At 35.3% G+C, this 24,113-nt stretch overlaps 2 protein-coding genes across 3 annotated transcripts in view; one reads left to right on the top strand and one right to left on the bottom strand.

Moving 5' to 3' along the window:
* LRRN3 (leucine rich repeat neuronal 3) overlaps positions 1-18,137 on the bottom strand; it is a 34,157-nt gene extending 16,020 nt beyond the window's left edge. The window contains exon 1 of the mRNA XM_003802242.3: positions 17,565-18,137. The gene's annotated coding sequence lies outside the window, so the exon portion shown is untranslated. The remainder of the gene's footprint in view (positions 1-17,564) is intronic.
* Positions 1-24,113, top strand: part of IMMP2L (inner mitochondrial membrane peptidase subunit 2) — an 898,438-nt gene that overhangs the window by 453,171 nt on the left and 421,154 nt on the right. The gene's annotated exons all lie outside the window — the stretch shown is intronic.

Here is a 24,113-nt window from a genome sequence, read left to right as displayed (position 1 = left end):
CTCTTGCTCAGACTGATCTCCAACTCCTGAGCTCAAGCAATCTCCCCACCTCAGCCTCCTAAAGTACTTAAATATAGATTGGAAATAGTTTTATAATTCTTTTTAAACAATCTAATTTTTATCCTTGTAGTGTCTTGAATAAGTCTATTACAAGGAAAGTAATGGAAGTGGTATATTCTGTTTACCTATCTTTTCACTTAAGGTGTGGTTTTCAATTGATTTTTATAAATTATACCTTTAGTAACAGCATAGTGTGGTGAGGGTGTAAGGCATACATTTTTTTTTTTCTTTTTTAGCTTTTCTAGTGTTTTGACTTGGAAAACATAAGAAGCAATGTAAATTAAGTTGTAATATGTTCTCAATGGCTGGAAGTGCCACAGACTTCTAAAATTAATGTAAAATGCAATAACAATGCCAGAAAGAGTAATCATAACTTTAGGATAATTGAGCATTGGTTTGTGAGTCTTGAGCTCAGACTTGTGCTTGTTATCAGCTGATATGGAAAGTAATCATTACCTCAAAAATATAAGGTTGCATCTTTATTAAAGTCTAGACTATAGTTCAGACTTTAGTACTGTCCTGGAAAATGATACTTACAGAAGACAGTGTACTTTAGGGAGGAAAACACTGATGTTGTAAAGAAATTCATGTGTACTCTGTGAATGAAAATAGTTGATGCAAATCAAAACAAATAACTGGTGTGAGTTAAGATTGCAAATATTTTTGGTTTTAAGTTTCAGGAAAGGAAGGGAGAGTCCATGCAGCACATATGAAACTCGTGAAATTTACTTATAAATTTAAGCTTTGTATGACTAAATTCTATAACATTATCTGCAGGATTGAAAGTTTGACTCAGCTTTCAAATGGACACCTGGATGTTGCAAATGAATTTTGGAGATTTTATTATTATCTAACAAAGTTATTGCTCACTAGATCTGAAAATAACAAATTTGTGGCCTTGACATTTAATCAGAGCATGAAACACATTTAATGAATCTCATATTTGAGATTATTGTTCAGTAGCTCCCCAGTTAAAGCATGGAAATTTTAAAAATTCCATTCAGATAAAATAAAATAAAGAAATGCTTGTTATATGTGCACTGAATGTATTTATTCATTACTTCATAATCCATTGCCTTTTTCTCAAGGTGTTTATTTTGAGTTTTTAATGAACAAAATGGCTTTAATGTAAGTAAACAAAGAACTACCCAGAGGTTTTTTGTTTTTTTTTTTTAAACAGGCAATGGAGGTAGGCCCATATTTTCCTGTGACTGATCAATTGACTCTAAACTATTTGTACCACAGTGTCAAAAGGAAGTTTCTGCCTTCTCTAAGCCTGGTATTATACATAGCACAATTTTACATGACTATATCCCTCAAATTATTAGATTTTAAATAATACACTTCTTCAAAGTTTATCTAAAAAGAAAGGAAGAAAAAGGTAAAGAAAGAAACAAGGAAGAAGGGAAGGGAAGAGAGAAAGGAAGATAGGGGAAGGAAGGGTATTTCTGAATCTCTACCACCATTCTTTTTCACATTCTACTAAGAGATAATCTAAGTATTGTCTATTCATGAGCATCTGCAAATCTCATTGCAGCTTAACTGTCTCTTCTCTGATTTAATAGAAACTTTGATTGTTTTCTAGGATTTACATCCAGAGTAATTGTTTTTGCATTTTAATATAGAAAGAAGTAGATTGAATAAATGCATAACATATTAGAAATGCTATTAAGCAAATGATTCTATGTGGTACTGTTCAATGAATGTTTTCCTTTACTCTTCTAACAAAACACAAATTTCTCCAATTATTTTTAAATTGATTGTTTTCTATTGTTGCTCAGAAAAAGTGAAAAAAAGAATCTGTTTTTTGTTGATTCCATTTCTTTGGTATGATTAAGTGTACAGCTGAAGGCTAATGCAGTGTCTAGTCAGGTACTTTTCCCTCTAAGATCAGTAAGGGCAGTTTTTACCTGCATCCTTGATACTTAGTATTTTCAGACATGGAGACTTTAGTTTCTTTTATCTTACTGTTTTTTGCATTATGAATCCTTGGTATCTTTGAGCAGCCATGCTTTACCAATCCTTGCCCTATTGACTCTCGCTTTGTTCAAACTCAGGATGGTGACAAGGTTCCACATGGCAGTAGTGATGATGGTGGAAGTCACGTCTGTTTTCCCTTTGTCTATTTTTTAAATGGACCATCTTTCTTAGAGAGATTTCTCAAAATTAGTGAGCTTCCTAGAGAGAAGAGAGTTATCTTAGTTTATGGACTATTAATTGAGTTCTTGCAGAAAAGTTAGGTCCTTAAAGTGTTACAAATACTTTGCTTTTTTTCTTTTAGGTCCCAACTGAGAAATGAGTAGTAAAGCATGAGTATTCTTCCCATTTCATTCAGCAGAGAGATGTTAATTTGCCTGCTTCAGTGTACACCAGTGTTGATAGTATGTGTTCTGAGGTCCTGTACAGCGTCCTGGTGAACAGACTATGTTATGTGTTACCATGAGATTAAGAATATATTTGCAAGAAAGTTAACTTTCTCTTATTCTTACTTTTTCCTGTTTCTGGTCCAGAAAAATAAGCTTGCCTTGATGGGCGCATTTAGAATTGAGCTGTAGTGTATTCTGGGAGTAGCATGTGTGGATTTGATACATAATCAGTGGAGTTAAATTGGCCAAAAAAGCTGTCAATGATGAAAGTGGGGATGCTTTAAAATATCATGGCTCTATCACATTCATGTGACTCAGGTAATTTGTCCTGAGTCCTCTCTCTTTCATGTTTATATGGATATTTTTCCTTTTCCTCATTTGCATAAATTGGTAGTATATATAATATAAATGCAAACAAGAGAAAGAAAGCTCATTTGTAAAGCTATGAGAAAATAGACCTACTGTCAGGAGATTATTTCTTTTGGGGTAGGAGGAACAATAAAAATACATGCTATATTTGTGTCATACAAAGTACTCTAAGGGTCCCCTCCCGCCCAGCTTGCTAAATAGCATGTATCAGTTGCTATAGTAACCCATTTTTGTGATTTGCAGAATAAAGGAGCAAACTAGATATAAATTGTCAATCAATAAGTTTCTGTTGTCATGCAAGATGGTAACATATGCAGTCTCATTTGGTCAATTTATATACTTTCGTGGTGTTTTGTTCTCTTCTGCTTTTCTTGTAACATGCTGTCATGAATTAGTATTCCATTCTTTGGCTGCATAATCTCCAAGTTTCTGAGTTTCATATATTATGTTAACTGGAATAACTAGATGTCAGATTCATAGAAGACTATTGTTGCAAAATGAAGGTTCTTTGACAGCTGTTTTGTAATTTTTCAGCCTATTGACAGGCAGATTCTTTAGTTTATTTCTTGGGTCAATCAAATTAATTTTTTAAGGGCATTTTAAAGGATTTCTTGATTATTTTATCTAGAGGACATCTTTGCAGTCTACAGAGATAGGAATATATTTTTGTCTCAGTGAGACCTTTGTTGTGGAAACAAACAGCTCTGGACTTGGAGTTTGTGAGAGTCCACAGTCACGCCCCTCTCTGCTGTCTGAGTCCTGGCAAGTGGGCCTCCATTTGGACCAAACTCACTTCTGACAGTACCTGCACATCCCCATATTTTCCTTTGACTTTTCCTCTTCTCTTCTGAATGAGACTATTCTCTTCTCTGTCTTCCCCACTCTTCCAGGAGCCATGACCTTCTGAATAGATTTTACCCCTGCTTCTAATGGAATGAGAGCCTGTGTAGTTGTCTGCATTTTTTTCCCCTTTTTTAAGAAATGGGGTTTTTCTCTGTCTCTCAGGCTGGAGTGCAGTGGCATGATCACAGATCACTGGAAACGCAAACTCCTGTGCTCAAGCAATCCTCCCACTTTAGCCACTCCAGGTACACACTAATATACTTAGCCAATTATAATTTTTTTTTAAGAGACTGGGTCTTAATATGTTGCTCAGGCTGCCCTCAAGCAATTATCCTACCTGGCCATCCCAAAGTGCCTTGATTATAAGCATTGGCCACCAAGCCTAGTGCATATTTTTAATTTGATTAAGAAGTGTAGCTTACAGTTTACTGGGAATACATTATTACCTTGACCACTGTGCCCCTTGGTAAGTCTCCAGTATCTGCCTTTCCTACTAACAACTTTCCTTTTCCCCACATTTAAAAATCTTTCTTTAGTATGTATTCCCCAAAGCCAATAGTTGAAAAGACTAGGTAAGTATGGGAGTGTGTGATGAGACTTTTCTATTATTTAGCACTATTTAAAACTACTCCTGACAACCATACTAAGTGGTTTCACATATATTCCTCTCCTCATCCTTTTTTAAGATTGACATTAGCATCACTAGAAGTAATGGTGTTAGTTCCTAACCTGATAGCATAAGGTACTCAAAAGACAAGTTTATACACATGAAGTCCTAGTAACAGAAGAGAAAGCATTTCTAGAGCAAAGGTAGAGTTTGGTCAATCTAAAGCAGGTGAGAAAAAAAAATTGTTTCATTCTCCAAAATAATATTGAACTGTGGATTATAGAACTAAACATTTATAGGAAAATGGGACCAAATGGAATGGAAGAAAGAAAATTAATGGTATGGCTTTTGTCTCTTTCTCACCTGGGGTTTTATCATTTCCAACTCTGCAAAACTGGCTGCAGATGTGAAAAGCAGAAGTGTGTGTGCATGCATGAATAAAGCAAGGAGGGAGCCTTTCAACAATGGGGCTCATTTCCCTAGCAACTTTGGCTTTTCAAAGAGTTGCCTAAAAATAGGCCCAAACCCAGAGAGATGAGGGATATTGTGCTGGGGAAGTGAATATAAAAGTGTAGCTTTTCTCCCAAAACACTTACTACAGCAGTATCACTTTTCAGGGTTCAAACTTCATTCTGCATTTAATCCCAATATTTCTCAAAAGCAAATGTGAATGCTTTACCTTAGGTCTTGTTCTATGGCTCTCTGAGAATGGTATTCAGTGACAGCAACCTGGGGATTCAGGGTTAGGGTTAGGGTTGAACTGGGACTCTAGTTCTTCCTCTGCAGCTACTGTGTCATCATTTCCTCATGTACTTACAGATGAGTGATGACAGTACCTACCACATAGGAATATAGTGAAAATTAAATAAAATAATGCATTTACAGTTCCTAGTACAACACACAGGAATCTGGCACATTTGCTGGTGGGAGGAAACATCCACAACTTGGACTTTACCTTATAAATACGAACAACATAACCTGATCGTGTGTACACCCATATTAACCTGATATAAAAAACAATTACTTGGGGAGGACATTTTTACTATGATGAAAATTTTTTGTTTTGTATGAGGTAAATGTAAAGTCGTTACTAAAGGTTAATCACTACCAAATTAATGTAGTCGTCACAGTGAAAATGACTCATCAGAATTCGTTGTAACTTGAACCTAGTTTAGAGCTGGAGATATGGGAAGAGAAGAAGTTGGTAGAGAAAAAGAGAGCTCCTGGAATGGCATTTGACTCTTATTATGATAAAAGGTAGTAGAATTTTGCTTGGCAAGTAGTTTCTTTTAGTTATTTCTGTGAAAATTGTTCTTAAAATGTATTATAATATTTATCATTTCAATTATATGGCATGTCTTAGCAGAAGAAAAAAGTCATTGGAAACTAGATACAAGTAAGTGTGGTTAGGCTTAATTTAATAATGGTAAACTGGTTAAGAAGTATTAACAGTGGACGAATGTTAAATAAAATGTAGTATTTGGGTGAAAGTGTACATGTGTGCATACATATTTGTTGGAATTCCAATAGATAGAGGTACAGGAGTAAAGTTTTTAACAGTAAATCTAAGAAAATGCTAATATAGGCTTTTTGAGTGGATAGAATTGGATAGTTGTCATTTTCTTGAGATGTGGTTCTATTTGAGGAGAACAAAGTCTTACAGAGATTGTTCAAATTTAATTTCAACATGCTAATGAGACTACAAATGAAAGAAATGAAAACTCTGTGTGAAGTCATTGATAAATGGACACTCTGTAGTCTTAAAGATGACCATGTTATTGTCAGCAATTTTCATATTTTGCTTTAGCAACTCGAGGGCTTTAGCGCTTATTGTTCTATATATGCTATTTCATTCTTGGGGAGGCAACTTATAGCAAGGTTTTAATAAACATTTTAAAAGACAAAATTGTAGTGGGATTCATAATTTCAAAGAATGTATTTAGTAATCATTTTGTATGTGTTATAAAGCCTTTTGTGACCTCAGCAAGGCAGATAAGAGCAGAATGGAGTCAGAGCATTTTAAATTTGGAATGGAAGTCTAAGACTATTATGTGTTTCTAATAGAATACTACAAAGAAGATGGATCATTCTGTTTATATTTTGGATAAATATGAATTGAAAGTTGCTATTTTTATGGTTGCCATTTTCTTGTGGATTTTCACTTAATTTTTTTCTCTCTCCTGTTTTTGTCTGATTTAAAAAACAGAACAACTCCAGTTAAAATCATTTTAGGGCAAAAATTCAAAACTCCAGACCTAAGTAATTAACATGCTTGAAGCAGAGCAGCAGCGACACATTACTGTCAATGAAATGCCACTCTAAAGAGGCATCTTGAAAAGTGACTGCATGATAGTGAGCTGGGCTGCTGCCAAACCCCAGCAGCTAAGAAGCTGTATAAATATGGACCCTTCACAGAAAAGGCACTGCTGAGTTCTATGGAGTTGAGTTTCGGAAATATTGGTCATCATGGTGCATTAAAAAAGTGTAATTTGATAGGAGCATGTAGTCCAGTCTTTCTGAAACTTTATTCTCACAGTCAGTGTGCTGTGAAATATCCACTGTGCAAGGATTGAATCACTCAGTCTTGGTTCCAATTGTCTTGAAGTAGTGGGTTACACTGAGTGGGTTCACAAGTGACTGAATAGCTGTAAAGTCAGTCTCAGTTTAGAGATTTTCTTATACCAGTTCTGACTGTATTATTCAGTGGCATTTGAATCTGCAGGCAATGTGGAATTCATTGATTATGTGTTTGTGGCAGTTTCTGGGTGACCTTCTGTTGAAATCCACATGTAATGTTGTATTGTATATGAAAGTTGGGGCTCATTAACATGGGGGGCAAAGAAGTTTGTCCATTTCTGCTATGTTCTTCCTCAAGATACATAATCTAACACTCTATAGACGTCATCTGAGAACCAGGAAATGGCTACAGATCACACACCCTTTTAGATTGGGGCAAGTACAGATAGGGTTAGGTTTACCACCATCTTACATGATTATATATTAAGTAAGGTCATCCTTTTTAAAGATCCATCACAAACAAACCCCTAACTCATTTACCCACATCCTAGTCTCAGTCTTGTCTTGGGAAAAATGCAATATTATATACCTACACATTTTTGTATGCACAATCTGTATAAATTCAAGTAATTGATTGTTTATCTAAAATAATTTTTTAATTAAACTTAAAGCAAAAATGGTAGACACAAAACAAAAAAAGAAATCTTGAATCTTTACATGCCAATTATGAAACTTTGTGCAGAAAATCACTAGAGATTTTTAGATATCACAGAGATTCTGAGATTCTGCACTAAAAGTAAGCACCCAAGTGAATTTGGTATAGATCATCACAGGTACAGATACTTGATTTCATTTGAGGTGTCATACAAACATAATTCTTTATCAATAAGCCAAGGTTCTATTCACTGACTGTGGATATATCCATGGTCATTGATTAAATGGCCATAATATGACACATGTAAATGAATAAATGACAAACATCTTAGAATATTCTCTTTTCAAAGACTCATAGAATTTCTCTATCAAGTAAAATAGAGAGCAACACATTGCTTTATAATTAAACATGATGATGTAAAACAGGGGTGTCCAAACTTTCTTCTTCTGCCACTCGTTGGAAGAAGAGTTGTCTTGGGCCACACATTAAATACACAAACACCTCAAACACTAATGAAAGCTATTGAGCAAAAAGATAGGTCCATGCATAATTTTCATGATATCTGACATGACAGATAAGCAAAACAGGCCTCAAATAATCCACACGTGGCCCATGGACCACAGATTGGGGAACTTTGAATTTTAAAAGGAAAGACCATGCTTATGTAGGGTAAAGAATTTAATATACCAATACCATTACTTTCAGAATGGTGTGGGGAAGGGGAGTAGAGGCTGAATGTGGTAATCATGGAAGAGGAGTTACCATTCTAGATAGGAAAAATTATCTCTTCAAATATTTCCAAAATGGTGAGCACCATTCCTGAATAGTGAGCTAAAAGGGTAAGGTAGAAACACTGTTCTATTGGTTCAATTTGAAAGAAATTTATGATCAAGAAAATTTTTCTTATTTTATTACTGTTTCTATTCCTTTGGAAATGATAAAGATCTTAGATATTCTCAAGTCTTTATGGATTTCAGCCATGATGATTTTAATACATATAACATGTATGAAATTACACAGATTAATGAGAATGGTTAAGTAGAAAATCCACATGTAATACTTTTATTTTAGATTAGTTGAATTATATTAAGTGTTTATTATATTATTCCTGAAATAAGATTAAGCTAATCAGGTTGTACCATGTGCTAAAACTGTAAAGTTTGATAAATTATTGCATAAGCTTCCTAATCTTTAAGGAGCAGCTTGAAACTATAGAAAAAGACTGTTATTGGATGCTTCTGCATAAAAAGTCAAATGCTTCCAAAAGCAGTATATTATGCTTATTTTAAGAAACATGAGGTGTGGAATAACATTGTTTTTACTAGAATGAGCTCTGAAGTTAGACCTTCGGGGTTTAAATGATGACCCTGCCACTATATGCAGTTAGGCAAATACTTCTTCATTCTAAGCCTCATGGAACCATGAAGTGAAATGAGATTAAGTGCATGAAGAGCCTAACCGGGGTCCAGCCATGCTGCGTATTAAATAAATGTTGTCCAGTATCCCCTTCTTTCTCTTCTTCTTCATTCTTATTGTAGTATATGAATATGAAAAACAGCAAGAAGAGAATAAAACAACTTAAAAGTTTGAAATTATTAATGTCTTTCTTTATCTATTACCTATTTTGAGTTAGGTTATTCATAATGCATAGATATTTTAACCTTTCATCACCTCAAAATTGAATTTCATTTTTTAGTTGTCTAATCGTTTACAATTAAAAAAAAATCTTCATTTTGAGAAGATGTTGACACAAGCTTTCTAAACCCCATTTCTAATCATTGTAGGAATCCTCAGTAACATTTTTGCCTTAATTTTAGATCCAGCTTTTTCTGTGTAAGCCAGCCAAATTGAAGGACTCCCCTGACAGCCCTTGGAGGAGGTCACTTAGTGAGAAACACTGAAGTTTTATCTGCAGCTGGTGTAGAACACTGCAGCTGAAGTTTTAGGTTTAGCTCATCACTGTCAGTTTGAAAACCAAATTACACACTCCATCAATGAACTTTGTAAAGCTAGAAGCTTAGTCATGCTCAGGTAGATTGATGAATTGCATTGAAAATTGATAATCATACTAGTAGTGATAGTATTCAAACTGTTTTCATCCTCATTGTTTAACAGAGAATGCGTGAGGAAAAATGTCCACAAATTATAATTGGATCCGTAGAAAGAGTGTTATAAATATTGAAACTTTGAAACCTATGAGCTAAGCTTTGCATTTTTTGTGTGCCACTTACTGCACAAAGAAACACGTTGAATCCTCCTCGATGGAGAAATGTGTAAACGGACCCTAAGAAATGCGGACCCTAAGCTGCTGTTCACAGGTCCAGCTGTGAACCAAACTGCTTAAATCATTTTAGTGAATGGATGAAGACACTCAAACATAAATAAGTAAATTATCACTCCTTTCTCCGAAACAAAAAAAGAAAAACATGTGAATTAATCATGCAAAGATATAATATTCTAGTGTGAGCAGCATGGATAGTATGAAATTGTAAATGGAGTTACTGTATTTTTGATATGGAATCTGACTTCTGGAAGGTTTAAGCGGTACCAACAGGAGGCACTGTTGCTTCATGCACAAAGGCTTGTTCTTCAGAGCCAGAGCTAGGTTCTTTTTTCCTGTTCTGCCTTTAATTAGTTGTGGCAATTTATTTTTCTTCTCTAAGGCTTGTTTTCCTCATTTGTAATGTGGGGCTAATAATAGTACTTACTTTATGTGGGTCTTATGAAGGTTAAATAAGAAAATGCATGTTAGGTATGCAGAAAATGCTTGTATATAAAAAATAAGAATGGCTGGTATTTATTAGTCCTAATAAAGAATTGTCTAAGAGAGATGATGTGATGTTAACTTATAAGTCTCTGATTACATTAATATAGATCATACCATTTATTTTAATTCTTCATTTCTTTGGCCAGTTTGTCTAACAGTAGCATATCATATGGTATAAAGGTAAAAATGAGACTTTGATATTTACATGGATTTTGTGTCTTTGTTAAAAGTAAAGTAACATAAGGAAATGGTAGTTTAGAAAATGCCTCACTTATTTTAAAAAGTTTGGTGAACTTTATGGCATTCTGGGTAGCTATGTTGATTGTGTTAAAAAAAAGTGTGAGTGATAACTACAGTAAGAGGAACAAAAGTGAATTATGTGTTTGGTAAGTGAGACAGTTTAGCTATTCACATAACTAATTAACTTGATTGAATACAGTTTACATTTATATCTTATAATGCCATTTTGCAGAATATGTTTTTCATTCGACAGTTATTCTGAATAGAAGCTCCAAGGTTAAATGTTCTTAGAACACACATATCTCTCGGACGTGGTGCTCTTTCCCTTCTGTACTACTCTACTTTCTCTTCTATGACGGAGCTTTGTGACCTAGCTCAGTTCCCTCTTCACCTACCCTATTTTTTGTTGTCATTGCCTTAGGCACCTGCAGTGTAAGGCTGTTAAACCCCAGCCTTTGCAGAAATTGAAACATGCTAACCAATGGACAAACAAGTGGACATAGGAAATCAAGCAGGGTGGGGAGAGAGGGGGAAGGACAAAAAGTCCACCTAATGGGTACAGTGAACACTATTCAGCTGATGGGCACATTTACAGCCCTAACTCCAGCCATGTATCAAAATCATTTGTACCCCCTTAATGTTTTGAAATAAAAATATATACAATCACAGTAGATATATATTGAAATTATTTCCTGCAAATATTGAAAATTCAATAAAGGTCATTGGGGTTCCATGTGTTCTATAGATATTGAATATTTTTTTTGTAGAACATGTTCAGTGTTTGATGTTTCTGAGTGACTGAGTTTTGAAATGAATAGAATTAAACTTAGAGCCCATAAATCACTGCTAATAAACAATGATTAGACTAGTATTTCTGAGGCATATGAATATAGTAAAGAAGAAAATAATGACATAAAGGCCAACGTGAATTGTGTCTTTGAAAACACATGTATGTTTTTAAATTTTTTTCTTCAGCAAAGTTAAACTGCAAATTAGTTGACAATGTAATTTGAATCCCTTAACTTCTCAACATTATGAGATTGTAAGTTTCTGGGACAAATGTTACTTTAGGGAATGACTCTGCTAAAATATTGCCCTTTATAGTCTGTAACTTAGTAATTTTAGAAAAAAAAAGTAAGAAACCAAAATCAATCCTCTCTACCACAGTGAAAATAAGGCCTTTTAATTATTTTCTGTAGTCAAAATACCCACTGTTAATCATGTCATTTGTAAGTGCTGTGAGTCCTGGGACTTCCTGAAGGTGCCTGCTTAGCCCATGACATGTTAAGGGGCTCAATCTCAGGAGAATACATTCTCCCATTCCTGGAGTCCCTGCTTTGTACAACTCAGGAAATACGCTTCCTCTCTTATTCCTCAGGGAATTAGATCACGGGGGTTCAGGCTTCCTAAAATAGAAAATACCACCTGTTGATGCTAAGCCAGTTGATTCAGTGGGACTTTTTGATGCAGTCATGCAAAAAATGATGACAGTTACAGGCCTTTCCTGAAGAGAGGACCTGCTTATCTGTGGAACCAGAAGGTTCTGGAAGCAAAGATTGACCTGGCAAATTTCAGAGCATGTTTTTCTAGGGATCTTTATTGATTTCAAGAATTATATTACTTTTAACATTCAAAATCTCCCCTAGAAAGGGCTCTCAGAATAATGTAAATAAATTTATTGGCATTCTGACTTTACTAGTTTACAAATATACAAGTTTTCTTTTAAATTAGCTCAAATTATTTTCTCCCCAAAATAGACTAACCAGAAAGGAGAAGCCAAAGAAGCTGCTTTTAAGTAGACATTTATCCCATTGGTGGTTCTTCAAGGGACTTTGGGGCCTTTGTTCATAATGTTCAGCAAGTTGGAAAATCCCTGAATAATTTACTCATTTCATTTTATCCAATTTTTGAGACCTTTGCCAAGTATCTCTTTATCAAAGTGCTAATGCTGTCAGACAAACATATGGATGAGTAGGTAGAACAAAATACAATCTTTTTCTCCAAGAATAGGATGTTAGTTGTGTTTTACTTATTTAACTCAGGCATAGCAACAGCTGTGATTTAAATAAGAAATACAGATTTTAATTTGCAAAAATCCATCCAGATATAACAAAGAATTCAGAAGGGTAAGTTCTGGAGTGGAAGTTTAAGAAAAAGGGAACAACATTGATTGACTTTCAAAATGCCAGGGATCAGTGCTGCCCCCTGCTAACTCCTACCCTTTGGGGTCAGAAGACCCTTGCCATGACATGCTAGTAAGCCTCTAACCTCACTGAACATTGCCCTCTAATCTTAGAATAGTGATGGTCATTGTCATCATACCCATCCTGCTTCACCAGCTTATTGTGAGGAACAGTCATTGTTGAAAAATTGCTCGGTAAACAGTCAAGCTCTAAACAACTATTCAGAGTTATTAAGTTTATTTTTAGTCTATTTTTTCAAAAGTTTCAATATCAGTTAATTATTATTATATTAAGCGAAATTTGGAGAGTACATTTAGAAACAGAGAGAAATTTGTCAAAAAGAAAAAAAAATGGAGTTGTAAGGAAGTGTAATTGCCTACCAAAGCTCTCTTTCTAACTCTGAATTAGAAAAGTAGGCAGGTTGGGCCAGATGGAGGGAGGGAGAGAGGGAGGGAAAGAGAAAGAGAGAGAGAGAAAAGAGTCAATGTGTGAGAGAAAGGGATAGTGAATGTGTGAGAGAAAGGGATTGCTATCCTGAATTTGACTCAATGTTTTCCAGTTAGGTGTATAATCAAACATGGACCCTGAAAGTAGACATGGTATATGAAGAGGACACATGTTAATGGCCTTATAATATTTACAGTGAAACCAAGTAAAAGAGAATGTGGAGAGTCTCCTTAGAATTCTTAGGGAAACATAAAATTTTTCATGGATGATTAATAGTTGGATCACTGTAGTAAAGGACAGAAGTATTATTATTAAGAAGTTTCAAAAACAGGGGAAAGCTTGGGGCAGTGCCTGTGCCTCAAAGGAGTAGAGCACTGGCCCCATATGCCGGAGGTGGCGGGTTCAAACCCAGCCAGGCCAAAAACTGCACAAAAAAGAAAAGAAAAAAGAACAGGGTAAAGCTTTAGTTTTTATAACTCACTATTAAATATGGGAGACTATATCCAAAAGATAATTATTTAAATATTTGGGTATTATAATTGTTGTTTCTATTACTCCATGTTGGGTTTTAGGGTACTTGATTTTCTGGATAAACATTTCTTTTATGAGGACATACATCTGTGAGGTTGGGAGCATTTTTTGCACATATTTGTGAGATTTTAAAAAATTTAAAAACTGAGAAGACAGACTTTTAATGAAGTGCTAGAGCACTCTGCAGGATTCTATCTTAGGCCTCTCCAAATATAATATATATTATGTTATGAAGATGTTAAACAGTTCAGATATCACTTTCTTTACCTATTAAAGGAGCATATTAAGCTAGCTACCAAAAGTTTCTTTAAATTCAGAAAAATCTATTCTATGAAAACCTTTCTCCCTTCTTTATTCCCATATGCTGAAGCTGTGTAATGTGATTTTATTAATGACACCACAAAAAAATATACTTCAATTATAATGGCCTAAAGATGATTTACCATAATAGCAAGCAGATATATACACCTTGACAATTATGCAAATATATCAGGTTTCTTGGTAAGTATTGAACTTCTTCAGAAAGATTTGAGTTGGACACAAGTCTTCTCTGCTGATGTTGTATTTAATGACCTCTATTTAGTATCTATTGAGATCTTCTACTGCTTCCATCAAGTCAAGAAAAACATTCTGATTTCTGTCTATTACTTTTCCCATGCTCTGATACCAACTACCTTCTTAATATTAGAATTTGATTTCCTTTGACATTGTCGCCAAAGGAGCAACTGTTATCATGTGAGACTTTCTAGGTATCTAACTAGACATCACTTGGTCAGAAGAGGATGAGAGGAAGGCACTGAGCTCTATGCAGGACCTGTGTTCAGTTGTTCCACAGCAAAGCTTTCTTAAGTATTGGTTGTACAGCCACTACCAGAGAGCTTTATTTTTGATGGCACTGATAAGAGGTGTTGATGTTTGGCTTAGTGTTTACCTGCCTCATTTAGTTTAAAGCAGCAAAGAGTGATATACAAATAGTTAAACCCTCAGAAACAGATCTACACGAAACATTGAAATGGGCTGCAGACATGGTCAATGTTTTTCCAGACCGGCTAGAGCCACTTTATTTTAAATTATTCTTTAGGATCATCCTAACTGAAACTAAAGTAGGGACTTAATTTTTAGCTTCTTTTTAATGATCCTATTCAGATTTACCAATGGATACCTAACCTATGACTATCTTTGGTGGCTGCTAATTAGGCAATGACATTTAATTTACATAATTTTTTTCTAAATTCTGGTTATAAATTTTTCTGATCAACTTAATTAGTTTGCAAAAAATATCAATACCATGGTACATAGCAATTTTACATTAGAAAAAAATTCAGAGTGGGGGGGAGGTGACACATCAAACTCATTTTGTAGCAAAAGCAGTAGGTGTAGAACAAGAACAAAGAAACAGTGAAATACAGTTAGTGTCTTATAAGTTGATCACCTTTTCCATAGGTCCCTAAATTACTGGCCTAGAAAGCTCATAGCACCTTTATTAAGCCATTAACAATACAACCACCACCTTGGAATAAAAGAATCCCACCTAGTGATCAGCCCTCTAACTCAGCATGCTGCCTGAGACCAGGGAGGCCCTGAAAAGATGGTCCCTGAAGCTTGTCTTGCCAGGACACCGTTATTTCTGTTATAGTTACGTGACTAGGGGAGCGTATGGTTAAGTCTTCCAGGCACGCACATTAGGTCCATACTCTGGCATTGGTAGACGCTGATCACATCACCACATCACTGGCACACCCTGAGACAACACTGGGGGCCTGAAGTGACTGTATTTCTCAGACTCCAGTGGGCACATCACTGATCTCCGTAATCCACAAAAATATGTATCTGAGCTTTACTAAGGTTAAAGAGTGAATCCACTGTTCTTAGGCATCATCGATTGTAATTTTAAAATAGGCTGGGTAAGATTTAAGAGTGTGTGTTTGGTATGAAAAGTTTCCCCAGAAAACATCTAAGAAAAACTGAAATCAATACTGCAATGCTACATTATATAGGAGTTTGAAATCGGGAGGTAGAATATCTACTTCAAGCTTTTCCTCTTGTTTAGAAACTTAAGAGGTGTCTCAAACTATAAGATCTGGTCTATTTCAAAAGCAGCATTTCTAATGAATAGCAGAAAGGCAAAATAAAACACCTTTTCCTCTTTGTAATAAATCATTTTGGTTTTTTATAGATTGCATGTGCTGTTTGAGGCAGAGCGAGCAAGGCTGCCAATATTGCAAGCTGATGCTTCAGCACCTTTCATTTGTCACTCGGAGCAGGAACCCTCTTCTTAAACTTGTTCATTTTACAGAGGGAAAATCGAAGCCACTGGCATATTGTCAGAGCAGCTTTATTGTCATCATTTACAAAGGTCATTGGAATTAATTGACTTCTTACATTACATATTGTAAACTGACTCATTTTTTGACATGTTTGTGGGAAAGTGGTGGGATCTAAGTGGCTGGTTATTGTCTTTTGGCTTTGGCTTATAAACTGGGAGACCGACAATAACTCTAAAATCACAGTTGTGGAAAACACACACACACACACAATTTCAAAGAAGCAGACTTGCATTAACTCTTTGGTTAGTTGAATGAAGGGCAAGGGAGGAGGGAGCTCCAGAAGATGAAATACAAATACTAGGTTAGTTTTAATGTCTGTCCAGGATCCATTAAACGGTGCAGTGAATGTTTCCATGTACATAATCAATTTGTGGTGTCTGTTGGAAAGCATATCCTAAGTAGCTGGCTGCTTTTTACAAGATTGGAAGTAAAAATTAACCCACACTGTATTGCATGAATCATCACTACATGGATGCTTACAGAGTTTACTGAAAGTAATTCTGTCTCAAAGGCATTGCTTCTGAAAGTAAAGATAAGAATACAGGATATGCATTATTATAGTACGAGGGCACACTATTTTCTAGGTAGATATTTTGAATCTTTACTTCCCTTTTTATTTTTCACATTATCCTCCTTTCACTAAATTAGGAAGGTTCTACTCATATTCATAGCCTGCTTTCACTGAAATTAGAGGCATGGAAACAAGGACATATTGTTAAAAATGAATAAATTAGAGCTGAATTAAGCCATCGAGCTCAATAACAGCAAAGGGAATATAGCAGTTGGTTTGAACAAACAATCTTCTTAAATAGGAAATGTACTTTGAAGCCATCCTGCTGTGATCCTGTTAATTACCAAAGAAGATTAGAACTCTTCTGGTTCATGGGATCCTTTTACCTAGTGTGTGGCAGTTCCAGCTGCATTAGCAATCAGACACTCGCACTGTCCCTTCAGACCAGCGAGGGGATGTTATTAAAGGGAAGTCATTTACCCCAATCCGTAAGATGTAGCCTGGCAGAAATTCAATAACTATTTGTGATATGCTCATTCCGCTACTCTGCCTGGTGGTTTTGGCTCTTGATATACAACAGCATTTGCCTTAATTTCCATCCACTAGGTGAGAGCAAACAAAATGCCCCATGGGGGGGGGGTGTTGGTTTCAAAACACAGAATAATGTGTGATCTTCTTTTCATTACCATAAGGTGAATAGAAAGGAAAATTGGTCCCCCCCCCCAGCCTTGTCTCTTTTTCTTCTTTTCTCCTCTGTCTCTGTCTCCTTCCCTCTCTCTCTCTCCCCTCCCCCTCCTTCTCTCTCCTTCTCCTTCCCTCTTCTCCCCCACTGTTCCCTTCTCTTCTCTCTCGCTCCTCTTTCTCCTCCCCCAGCACTGCTTTCTCTCTCCCACTCACATCCTCTGATGGGCATTCAAGCTAGTAAAATGCATGTTGGAGAATCTCACAAACACAGCTAGGCACACACCGAGCCAGCAAGGTTTTGCATGTGAATTTCTTCTCAAAAGTAAAATGTAAAGAAAAATGCTCTTAGAATTCTGGCAAGAACAAAATATCAAGAGAGAATTTAGGTACAAATACATGAGCATCGGCAGAACAAGAAATAGAGCACATTTAAAAAATCTATGTATTTTAAACTTACCTTGAAGAGCAGTTTCCGTGCTAGACCACCTCCCGTGTCCCTGCCTGCCGGATTCCTCAGTTCCTTGGTTGAGATAATCACATGGTTGTGTTCTTGCCTGGGTGTAAATAGGTGCGTGTGTGTGTGTGTGTGTGTGTAATAAAGTATCCACAGATATGTACTACAGATATGCACACACGCAAGCAATCTGATCTCTGTATTTTAAAATATAAAGGCAGGCAGGAAGCTGCAGCTGGGATTCCTCCTTTTTCCTGGAACTCTTTCTCTCAGTCGGCAGGCTGACGCTCTCAATCCAGGGAAGAGAGATCCCAGGAGCTGGCTTTATTTCTCCTTGTTTCCATGGTGGTTAGTGGTGCATCGTTCACCCGATCAGTTGTCACACTGACATGGTGCTGCCTGCTCAGCGGTCATTAATAACTGAGCACCCTCCACTCCCCAGAGAGGAGCCAATCGCTTCAGACTGCCAAGATGTAGCACTCGCAGCTGCTCCAGCCTGGTTGGCTGAAACAACCTGTCTGTTCTGTGACACTGCTGCTTAGGATACAAATAAATGAAATAGGCTTGCATATTTTCTTAGGGATCACTTTCCTGCTTTCTCCCCACCTTTTTTTCTTCAGGGGAATGTTGGGAATTTTTGATAAGTTTTCCCACTTTGAGGTTATCAGTCATGCAGAGAAACTGTGTTTTCACTGTGAAAATAAGCAGGGCTCACTGCTATTAAGGATTTCCCAAATATTAAAAACACCTGATAGACTCAAGTCTCTGACTCTCTCTCTGTGAAGTTTGGTAGTGACTGTATTATTTAAAGAAGAGCAGCTTGAAACTGTTTTGAGTGGCATTTGGCTTGCTATAGGTCATACTTAATCTAACGTATGTGCTTGCTGTTAAGTAACACTTTTTTTTTTCCCTTAAAGCAGTGACATTACTTAACTGCACTGACCAGGTTTTGAAATTAGGCATATTTTTACCTAATTCATAACATTGGCATTTGAGGGAATAATTTTTAAAAATATGTATTTCAGTTATATTTTCTCACTTTTTATGTGATGCAGTAAATCTGCCAGCCACATATGAATGGGAACATGGCTAGGGGTGTTGTGTGCATCTCTCTCTCTGCGTTAAGGATGTATGTTTTACTACTCTGGTGAAATATTTCAACTACAGCAAATTAAAGTCTCAAAAATGTGACTTCTTATTCTTAGGCCTATTAATTCTGAATGGATATGTCCCAAGAAATTTACATAAGCCATATATGTAAAGCATTTTTTGAATTGTCAGAAACATGGAAAACACATAAAAGCATAGCAGTCTATATTTTTAAAAAATAATGGAAAAATAGACAGCAGTTTTAAAAATGCATGTTTTATAACCTTAATTAGCATAGTAGAAAAACATCCTGTTGAGAGGAAGAGAACATGAGGATTTATTTATCAACAGGTCAAAGGCAGGCTAGATTCATGACTCTAGCCCTAGTTTTGAGAGACTACCCTCTAGTGGAGTAAAAAGAAATGACATTTGTTAGATTTACTAGGAGAAAAAAAGGCTTCACATCTAATAGTTCCTTAAGTGTTTATTGAAATTGCATAGAAATAATTTGCAGTTATTATAATCGTAATAGCAGGAAATTTTTTAAATGATAGGTTTGTCTTTCCAAAAATTCTCACTCAATGGTTTTCTATAAAGTTTCCAAATGCTTTATTTTTTCCATAAACATTTATTCAAATGCTTCCTAATCTTTTGAATAAAAATAAGTTCAAGTCAAAACTAGCTTCTTACTTAACCTAATAACACTTATTTCAGAGTAGTATTGTAAATTTTATTTTTTACTAGATATGCAGGAGTGTCCGACCTTTTTTCTCCTCTGCAACACAGTGGAAGATAAGAGTTGTCTTCGGCCACACATGAAATACACATACACTAATGAAAGCTGTTGAGCAAAAGAAAAAAAAAGTCCATGCATAATTTTTGCAGTATTTGACACCGCAGATAAGCAAAACAGTTCTCAAATAATTGGCATGCAGCCCATGGGCCACAGGTTGGATACTCCTGCTAGGGTTCACTCAGTGCATAGTCGTTTCTGTAGATATTAGGGATTATGGTTGAGTGTTGGTATATCGAGTTGAAGTGTGTCTAATAAAATTTAATGTACTTATATAGTAATAGTAATTATGATCCTGCTTATCCGTTTATTTTATTCTCTTCAACTCTTAATTTCTTTTATATTCTGAATCATTTTAACACTTGCAGGATTTATTTTCACATATCAAATAATTAATTTAAAATTGCGATATTATTTGAAAAAGAGGTTTTAGTATTATACCATGGGTGCTGAAATGATTTATTCCATTTGACTGGCATCAACTGTGTAATTGACAAATCCAGTAAGTAAACGAATTATAAATGCACCAGCACAGTGAAAGTAGGTTGTGATAGTCAAACAGATTCATGATTAAACTATTTTCTTAGTTTTCAAATGAAACTAATGATCATACAAATATGGATTTTAAATTTTAGTCTCTTTCAGAAATCAAAGAAAAATCTTTTAAATTTTAATTTCATTAGAATTGATAACAATAAGTATTTTATATGCTAACTTATACATAACAACTTTCACAGGAAGTTGTTTTAAGTAAATGATAATTTTTGGGGGGAGGTGAGAGATGGGATTGCTCTTCTTTTAATTGTCCTTTTAATATAGGTACATGATAAATTCAAAACATTACATACTCATGTTCATAAAATTTAATAACAGGGAATATGAGAAATGAGATTTCATGTTGGACAGAAAATAACTGGCTCTGGATGAAAAGGATTTTTTAAATTTTTTTGTGGTTGCAGTTTCCATCTTTCACAATGAGGGGCTGACACTGTGTTAGGAAGGCCATCAGTGACTTTGTCCTTTGTGGTGTAAATCTGATTGCCCATTAGCTCTCAGTTAACTTAGAAACAGGATGTAAGGTGACCTGTGGTTAAGATTCCATAATATGTACAAAATGGAAAAAATAACATTTGTTAAGCAGTACCAGCAACTTAATACAATCAGTGTGTGTTTCAGTTGTCTTTTCACTTAGGGAGTTCAGTCAGTTACTGGAAATATGAAAGGTGGTTCTCCTAAAACGTACAATGAAAAATGAAATATATGAAATAATTCAATTGTGATGGGGTAAGGACTGTAGGGCTTTTGAATCACAGTTATGGGTGGTCATCAAATGAGAAGCATGGAATCTTTGAACACTGATGTTTTAGAAAGTCAGGAGACCTGTGTTCTGGTACAGGAAAGTCAGGAATAGAACTTCTGAGGTCTTCCAAGATTTTTCCAGCACCTCACCCTATCATCTACTGGGTGATTGATAGATCTCTGCTATTTCTTTTTTATCTCCTCATTTTTCCCTCCCTTCCTTGCTCTCTCCCTCCTTCTATTCTTTCTCTTTTGTTTAAGTTTCTTCCTTTAGAATCCACAAAAACATCTAAGAAATTTCATACTGCAAATTCACTGTATTACATGAATATGTGTGTTAACTATATTGTAAATGCAGGCAGATTTTCCCAAGTGACTGTTCAGTTTTAGTGAAAATATATTGAAATGAATTTAAAACATAAATTAATAATTACAATCTTTATGTTGAAAGAGTTCAGCCTTCATCATCAAAAAAGAACATATTGGGGTATAATGTTTTCTTATATTCATTGTGTTCATTCGTGCATTCATTTTCCATGTATTCATTGATTTAGTGGTTGTAGCTATTAACTTGTGACTGGTTCATTGCTATTTCATCAAATCCTGGGCTTTATTTGTCTGTGTGTTTTTGTTAACAAATAGTCTAGGTAGTAGATACAATCAGATTCTGGAGATAGACTGTGTTTGAATCCTCACCTGCCCTTCCTAGTGACCTGACGCATCATGTTAAGTATCATCTCTGTTAAGTGTTGTCTGAACATCTCAATTGAAGTATCATCTATGCATCTCACAACTCATTTTTCTCCTTGAATTGTTATGTGGCTTAAAATAGTTAATACATATATAGAACTTATTAAAGTGCTTGAAATTCAGCAAATTTGAACAAGTGTTTGGCATCATCATTATAGCCATTATAATCATAGTCATCATTATTATCATGAAGATTGTACCCCCCCTTCTTGACTTTTCCTTCTTTTTGTTCTAGTTTTACCCTTGGTTTGGAATGCCCTTTCTACCTTCTACCCTTGCTTTTTACCTGTCTATTCTTACATCAATTATTTGATTTCAAATGTTCCTCCCCCTGTGGAATCTTTTCTGACCCTTTTACAAGATAAGATCTGTCATTTCACCCACAATAGCAGTCCTTATCCTTTTTTTTTTTTTTAAATGCTATTATGATTGTTCCTACAATTTTACCTTCTACCCCTTTAGCTTGTAAGATTCCCCTGGCGGGGGAGGGGAGAGTATGACTCATTATGTGTTTAAGCCTCCATATTGCATACGAATTGGAGAAAATAACATTTGTTGAGCAGTAACATATGTCTCTGTGTGTTTTAAAAGTTGTTTGTTTTTCACATCTTTATAAGTTAGATATTTTTATCTCCATTTGACAGTATAGAAACATTGGCTGAAAGGAGTTAGGTTACTTGCCCAATGTCCCCAAACTATTAAATAATGGGGTTAAAATTTGAACTCAGTTCTGTCTGCTTACAGAGCCAAGGCTCTTTTCACTAAATAAAGCATTCAATATTCATTTGTAAAATAAAGGAATACTTGATGGATGGCTGAGCTAACCAATTCAATGTAGTCAGCAACAAGGGATGCCAAAAATAAAATACTATTTTTAAAATGGAATGAATTTTATGCACTAGACAGAGGATGCTTTTATATAGTTATGGTTGTTCAGTGTTGATGACAGAATTTTTATTGCTGTCACGATTTGAGAAGTAGAGCTCTGAAGAAATGCAGTGCCTAGTGGGAAAGATGAGTTGATATGCTCAGAAAGCTAAATACATATGAATAAGGCACTGATGATCAGGAGTGGACATCATGGTAGGAAGGTCTTCAGTGACTTTGTCCTCTATGGTGTAAATCTGTTTGCAGATTAGCTCTCAGTTAACTTAGTAGCATTGATTGTTGGTTATAATGTTGAAATTAAGTAAGTTTAGTCCAAATTTTCATTTTCTTTTTCAAGAGTTTGGAAAGTAGGATTGAAATGAAAAAGAAAAGAGAGATTTTTATGTAACTATAGGTCTTATTTTTATTAAAGAATATGACTTATTTAAAGAACAAAAGTAATTTCACCATTCCAGGAAATTCACAACCAAAAACAAAATGGCAGAAATCAAAGAGAGATTTCTTTTTCTATCTTATCTGCAGCCCTCTTTCTTCTTCCCTTTGTTTCTCTCTGTCTTTCTCTTTAGGTCCAAAAGGTCTCTCATCTTGGCTTTTCTCTGTGCCACTCTCTATTCTTTTCTCTTGGAGGATTAACTTTTACCACTTCTCTAGTGGTGGAAATAAACATGGCTGCTGTTAACTTTCACGTACAGAACAGAAATTGTATATATGAGTTGATAAAAATTTGTAAAGGTGATGGATAAATTCACACCAGTTGAGTATTTTGCACACTTACTTGGGTAAAGGGAATACTTACCACTTTGACTCAATCTATACAAAAATAAAGTATGTAAACAAAACATGTATACCCCCTAATATTCTGGAATAATTTTTTTGTTGTTGCAATTTTTGGCCAGGGCTGGGTTTGAACCTGCCACCTCTGGCATATGGGGCTGGCACCCTACTCCGTTGAGCCACAGGTGCTGCTGAATAAAAAAATTTTTTTTTAATTCTGTGAGTAGAAAAATAGCCAGATAGAAATGTGCTCAGTTTTCAAGTCACACAGAAATGACTGAAAAGAAATATATTATATTTGATGGGGGACAATAGGTAGTTTCCATTTTTCATAGACACATACTTCTCAAACTTTCTGCAGTTGTTACATAGTGAGTTTATAATAAAAATAATAGTTATTATTTAAAAATGAGGTATAAATTGCTTCTGGGTAGTATTTTGTTTCTATAATTGGAACTATCTTGTTTACTAAAGTACTTAACCTTCTTAACTTTGTATTCCATTTCATTGACAGTCTAACAATTAAGATAGCAATAACAACAATAACATCAATAATAGTAGACATTTTTGAGTGCTTGACTAATGCCAACTAGTCTATAATACTAGGTATTAATAGTTTTAGCTTCATTTCATGGACTAGAAAAATGAGAAAGTTTGGCTGAGTGTACACAACGTCACAATGTTGCTTAATCATAGGGTTGATGGTCAAAGCAAGTGCTAAGGTTGACACCTGTAACCACTATGCTGCAATGAGATGTCCCTTCCCCACGTCACTGCCATCTATTTGTTTCTCTCCGCAGACACATCAAATGCCTCATCATTTCCTAAACACATCCTGCATTTTTCACTCTTTGATGTGTATTTCTTCTATAAGCATACCATTTATATAAAGCTTCTGCTCAAAAATTTCATCCCTTAGAAGGCTCCCCCATCTTAGTGAAAATAAGTATTTTCCTTAT

This window comes from Otolemur garnettii, unplaced genomic scaffold (assembly GCF_000181295.1).
Source record: "Otolemur garnettii isolate 467f Iridium unplaced genomic scaffold, OtoGar3 scaffold00242, whole genome shotgun sequence".
Classification (NCBI taxonomy): Eukaryota; Metazoa; Chordata; class Mammalia; order Primates; family Galagidae; genus Otolemur; species Otolemur garnettii.
The sequence above is the reverse complement of the archived record's forward strand: the minus strand, read 5'-3'. Positions and strand labels throughout refer to the sequence as shown.